This window comes from Gadus morhua, chromosome 3 (genome assembly GCF_902167405.1).
Source record: "Gadus morhua chromosome 3, gadMor3.0, whole genome shotgun sequence".
Classification (NCBI taxonomy): domain Eukaryota; kingdom Metazoa; phylum Chordata; class Actinopteri; order Gadiformes; family Gadidae; genus Gadus; species Gadus morhua.
The window spans coordinates 26,701,084-26,706,760 of record NC_044050.1 but is presented as its reverse complement, the minus strand read 5'-3'; the positions used below and the strand labels follow the sequence as shown (position 1 = coordinate 26,706,760).

The following is a 5,677-nucleotide window of genomic DNA, read 5'->3' as shown; positions in this document are numbered from 1 at the left end:
GTCCCAACAATCAGACGCCTTGTGTGTGTTTGCTTGTGTATTTGTTTAGGCGAGTACCAACTCCTATCAGAGGGATTCTGCGCAAGCGCTTTAATCCCCCAAATCCACCTATCACATAAAACCACCGCCCCAGAACACACCCCCAGTTCTCACGCAGCGTGGCCGTGGGGAGATAGGGGGGGGGAGGGGGGGCTGGTGGATGTGGGGGGGGGGGGGGGTGTGGGACATGTCCAGACAGACACCAACCACAAGGCTCTGCTGCCAGGTACTTCCCATGGAGAGGCGGTCAAAGAGAAGTGCAAAGACAACAACATCGCCAAGCAGAGACGGAGTGAGATAAATGCTAGTGAGACGAGGGGGGGGGGGGTTGAGGGGGGGGGGGGGGGGCGGGGTTGGAGGTGAGGAGTGAGGGGGGAGTGTTGACAGGAGCGCAGTTTGGTAAAGGAAGGAGACCCAGGGAGGTATGGCCGCGGGCCAGAGCCTATTTGTACGTCTCTGAGGTTTGAGGAGATCAAGCTTGGCAGACGGAGGAACCTGTTTTTTTGTGAATCACACTTGATTTACAACAACAAGCCTCCGGGCAACGCGAGGGGGAAGGAGCGGGTAGGGGGAGTAAGGCAATCGTAAAAGGCCCTGCCTCGGACAGACTGGCGACAGAGAGCATCAACAGTCGCGGCCTGACATCATTCAGGAAGCTCACGATAGGAGGACAGCAATAACAAGATGGGAATTACTTAAAGCGAGCGTTTACGCTCTGAAACGGCATCCCATCCAACCGACACAGTCCAGGTATCTACTCACTGGATGAAGCTTTTCAAGAACTACCACCCCCACACACACACACACACACACACACACACACACACACAATATCAAAGGTGAACTAACTGCCAGGTGGAATTTAGAAATTTGACTTTACGTCTAGAACCTTGTGACCAAAACTTCTGAACGCTTTGGCCCGCTCCAGACAAGTCCTGGCACTAATCTGTTGACCTCTACTCCTCATCAACAATTACCTTTAGTGCAGGAAACTGTAAAGTAATCTCAGGCCTTTTTGCTGTTGAGATCCTAGGGCTTGATACCCTATCAGAGGGTTGAATCTGCAGGAACAATTGAGGGGGCGACTAAACAAAATCCCGGGATCATTTGTCCATCAAAGCCAGCTCGATCTCGGCTTGATTTAAAGGTCAAATCTCTACTCTGAGCACTGATTTGTTTTAGTCAATGCATTCCTGACCCACGGCATCACACAGATGTTACCCAACAGCACGCCCCGGCCTTGCACAGGGGATGCGTTCCAGTCGTAACGAAATTGTGAAGCAATTAGTTTGGAATTCTCAAGACGAAGAGCGCGGTGTACCTGCTCTGTAATTTTTGGGGAATGCTCGTTAGACGGGAGAACGGAATGAACCCATCTCCCCTTCCTTTGGCCTCCCCTCCATTTTTGGGACCCGTAAACAAACAAAGTGAGCAGCAGCGTCCACCTCCTCCTCCTCCTCCTCCTCCTCCTCCTCTTCCTCCATTCATAAAAGGGCTGGCCAGACTCCCAGCTCTCAAGGGAAACAGCTGGCCCCCCCGAGGCCCTCCAGGTAAACAGCGACAACCGAGGAGGAAGAAGGTATGGAGAAGGCGGACAGTGCAGGGGTCGTAAAACCTGCCCGGCCACGATCCAGCTCAGCCCCCCCCGCTTTACAAGTCTGGAGGAGAGAGGAGGCACGCGAGGGTTGGATGGGTGGGGGGGGGGGGGGGGGGGGGGGGGAGAGACATTGCAGGAACATGAAGGACGGCTCCTCTGACTGTGATCATCTGGTCGCTGAGTAAGGAGAGGGCACCCAGCAAAGTGGAGCGAGGAGCAGATTTAGAGTCGGGATTTATGTCTCGTAATAAATCCAAGAGTTTGGGCGGGTGGGACTCGGTTTAACATCTGCACTTGTTCAACTCTGAAGATATCTATATTTTAACATTCATGTTATAACATTGAGAATATTCTCTGGAAATGACTTTCTATTTTCTATTTACATTATAACATTGGTCTTACAGCACTGAGACTATCATGTCTCAGTGTTGTAACATGAATGTTAGAATGTAAATCGAAAATTTTGTCATTTCCATAATAATGTGTGGAAGGTTTTTTAGGATGTAATCACATCCCCAACTCTTGAGTCGTTGAAATGGTGAAGGCCGATACTGTCTATGAATGCGGCAATGACTATGAGGAGTTTGTGTGTTGATCTATGTTTAATCATTTTATTTCTTCTCTTGAGACAACTTGGAGACCTACCAATTTAAAAAATAAGAAGAATTATAATTACATTATATAACAGGGTGATTTTTTTATTTTAAATTACATAATGATGTAATTGCAAATATGTAACCATAAAATCAGGCAATAAAACAGAAATATACCTGAAAATATTCCAAAGAATACCCTCTCAAATAATTCTGGGGGCACCATTTATTTTCAATCAGACAGATGGCATTTCATTGATTTAAGTCTAACATCATTTTTTACATTGTTTAACAATTGGCATGTCGACTTTTTGTGGTAGAAAATATTCAATAGCAAGCGGCCTCCTCACTTTTCATGACATATATACATCCTAAACTTTTGAAACTAAACCGATGATTCTGAGCCTATAACTCAAATGCGCTTCAGACAGGTCCAACCATGAGGCAGAAAACAAGTCATTATTAAATTGCATTTGTAATGAATGAATATGAATGTTGGCATGCCCGAAGCTGTAGAAAGCAGAATGAAACCACAACCAGGTGGAGGTCTTTGTAAAGCTCTTCACATGCTGACTCATTATTTATTCTTCTCAATGGCAGTAAGTTCACAATGTCTATTTCAACATTCTATTCTCTTCTCTACTCCACAATGTTTTACTCTATTATACTCTACCCTGCAATAATGTACTCTAATATGCGCTACTTTATTATACTCTTCTCTGTCATACACTTCTCTACATTTAGGGCTCTCTACTATCATCGGCTTTATTATACTCTACTCCTGTATTATACTCTACCCTACAATCATCCAATCTAATATACCGTATTATACTACATACACTAATAGGCCTACACTTCTCAACTGTCCTCTACTTTATTATCCTCTACTCTACTGTATGGTACTCTTCCCTATCATACTCTACTCTGTTATCCTCTATTAACAATCGACTCTACTTTATATACTCTACTCTATCATCCTCTATTTTATTATCATCTACTCCACGTTACATACTCTTCTCTATTATACTCTTCTCTAATAGGCTATTCCCTACTTTATAATCGTCTACTCTTCTGTATTATACTCTACTCTATTACACTGTACTGTACTATATTAGTCGAGTAACTCTACTAACTCTTCTCCAGTTAACAGGTCTATTATCGCCAGTGATGCTCTATTTAAAATGACTTGCACTGATTCAACATTCTTGCGTTCAGGTGAAACAACGACTACAGCACGACCTGGTCTTCAGCATAAAGCAACGTGTTGGGTGGGATGTCACCTTACCTCGGAGTACTTTTAAGGCAGACGAAGGCAGCTGCGCTCCCGGCACTTGGCTTCAACAACAAATGCAATTATTGTCTTGAATTCTCGAAGTCATAGCCACCAGATGTGTTGTCTCTTCCATTCGTCATGGGGTGCACACAGAAAAATAAAATCCGCATATTTTTAATCTGTTCCCTCCATTTCAAAAGTCCGTGGTGTAGAGCGTTCAGGTTTTTCCAGCCCAGGTAAACTACACACGGGAGACTGACTAAGTTTATGATAGGCTGTGTGTCTTGACTTCTCAGAGACTCCGCCCACTCGTAGTGGCGCTCCTTTGAAGATGCGGTGAGGTAACAGCTCACAGGGAAACCAAAGTGGAGAGCCAATCGGACGGCGTTGCAGAGAGGGTCACTGACGCGGGCCTCTAGAATATTAGGTACGCTCCATAGCGCCTAGAGCAGTTGCTCTGTTACAATAAAAACATTTAAGTAAGATTTAAAGTTGATTTGTTTGTCTTTCATATAAATAAATAATATGCATGTATGCTGGGGGTATATATACCCCCAGCATTGGATAGTGAATATGAACATTTGTAACTTGTTGTATAACACTTGCCAGGTGGAGGAGTCATAATTGGGTGACTGTAGCCTGTAAATAAGATGGCTAAGACCTGGAAATCCTATGATTACTCACTTTACTGAAAGTATAGCCTTGAATACATTAATCTCAAAATATTACATCCTATGCAGAGAATAGTCGCGTGTGTGTGTGTGTGTGTGTGTGTGTGTGTGTGTGTGTGTGTGTGTGTGTGTGTGTGTGTGTGTGTGTGTGTGTGTGTGTGTGTGTGTGTGTGTGTGTGTTTGATTTGATTGTGAGTGTGTGTGTGTGCTTGTGTTAGTGAGTGTGTGTGTGTGTGTGTGTGTGTGTGTGTGTGTGTGTGTGTGTGTGTGTGTGTGTGTGTGTGTGTGTGTGTGTGTTAGTGAGTGTGTGTGTGTGTGTGTGTGTGTGTGTGTGTGTGTGTGTGTGTGTGTGTGTGTGTGTGTGTGTGTGTGTGTGTGTGTGTGTGTGTGAGTGTGAGCGTGTGTGCGTCTGTGTGTTTGCGACTTTGTGTGAGTATGTGTGTGTGCGTGTGTGCGCGGATGCACAAATAAACTAATTCCATGCAAGTACCTGTACCGTGTAGCAATCTTGGTACATAAATTGTGACTCATTTAAAACTCAAAGTTCCCACTTTGGCGTATAATTGTATAAATGAACATATAAGTTCATCTGTCTCTTCCTTCCCCTCCTTCCCATAGAGTTAATTCCTTTCTTGTCACTGCATGTCCGGGGAGCGACTTCAAATCAACTGACAAACACAGGCCAGAGCCAGACGCGGGGATGTGGTTTCCTGCTGGGCGCAGGCCTCTTTCTCTGAAGCAGCACTTTTAAAGCGCTGAGCTTGGTCTAAGTACCTGATGGGGATACAGGCAGAGCTTATCCACAGGAAAATCAGCAAAATATTAGCAAATATTGAATCAGCACGCAGACACACATAAATTCAACGCCTCGACAGGCACACACAACCCTGTGTTTCTTATAAATACATTTATAAAATAATATATGCTGTGTGTAAAAATAAAAATAAAGCTGAGGATACACGCATCGTACACGAACAACAGCCGAACACCGAGCAGAACCAGTTCAATATGACTATTGATGGTATCCTCTCTATTCTCAGGAAGGGATCGCCATGTACACACACAAGAGATCAAGCCGGTGAAGACCACACACCTAGCCTAAATGGTGTTTACCCATGCCTTTAAATGGCCCTGCGCGTTTCCTCAGCGAGACAACGCCACACAATCTAAAAGGGACCTCTAAATAACATTTAATGACGGTGCAATTACAAGTGGGTGACTTATATATTTGTCTAATGGTCCCAATGTATCTTTAGACAACGTGTTTGACATGTTATAGCGTTTACACCTACTGGGGGGGTATCTCTCTGAATAGCAAGTGTGGGCTTCTGAAGCTATTCTGGAAGGACTGTGTGTTAAATGGCAGAGCATTGAGAAGAGGTAAACGAAGATGAAGGGGTGAATAAATGGATGGATGATAACTGTGGTAAACTTGTAGTATGCTGGCCTCACATACGCACACACACACACACACAAACACACACACACACACACACACACACGC

The 5,677-nt window shown here is 44.7% G+C and overlaps 1 protein-coding gene across 1 annotated transcript in view; it reads right to left on the bottom strand.

The window, feature by feature from the left end:
* sp6 (Sp6 transcription factor) overlaps window positions 1–3,802 on the bottom strand; it is a 6,675-nt gene extending 2,873 nt beyond the window's left edge. The window contains exon 1 of the mRNA XM_030351957.1: window positions 3,515–3,802. The gene's annotated coding sequence lies outside the window, so the exon portion shown is untranslated. The remainder of the gene's footprint in view (window positions 1–3,514) is intronic.
* Window positions 3,803–5,677: the final 1,875 nt, after the last annotated feature.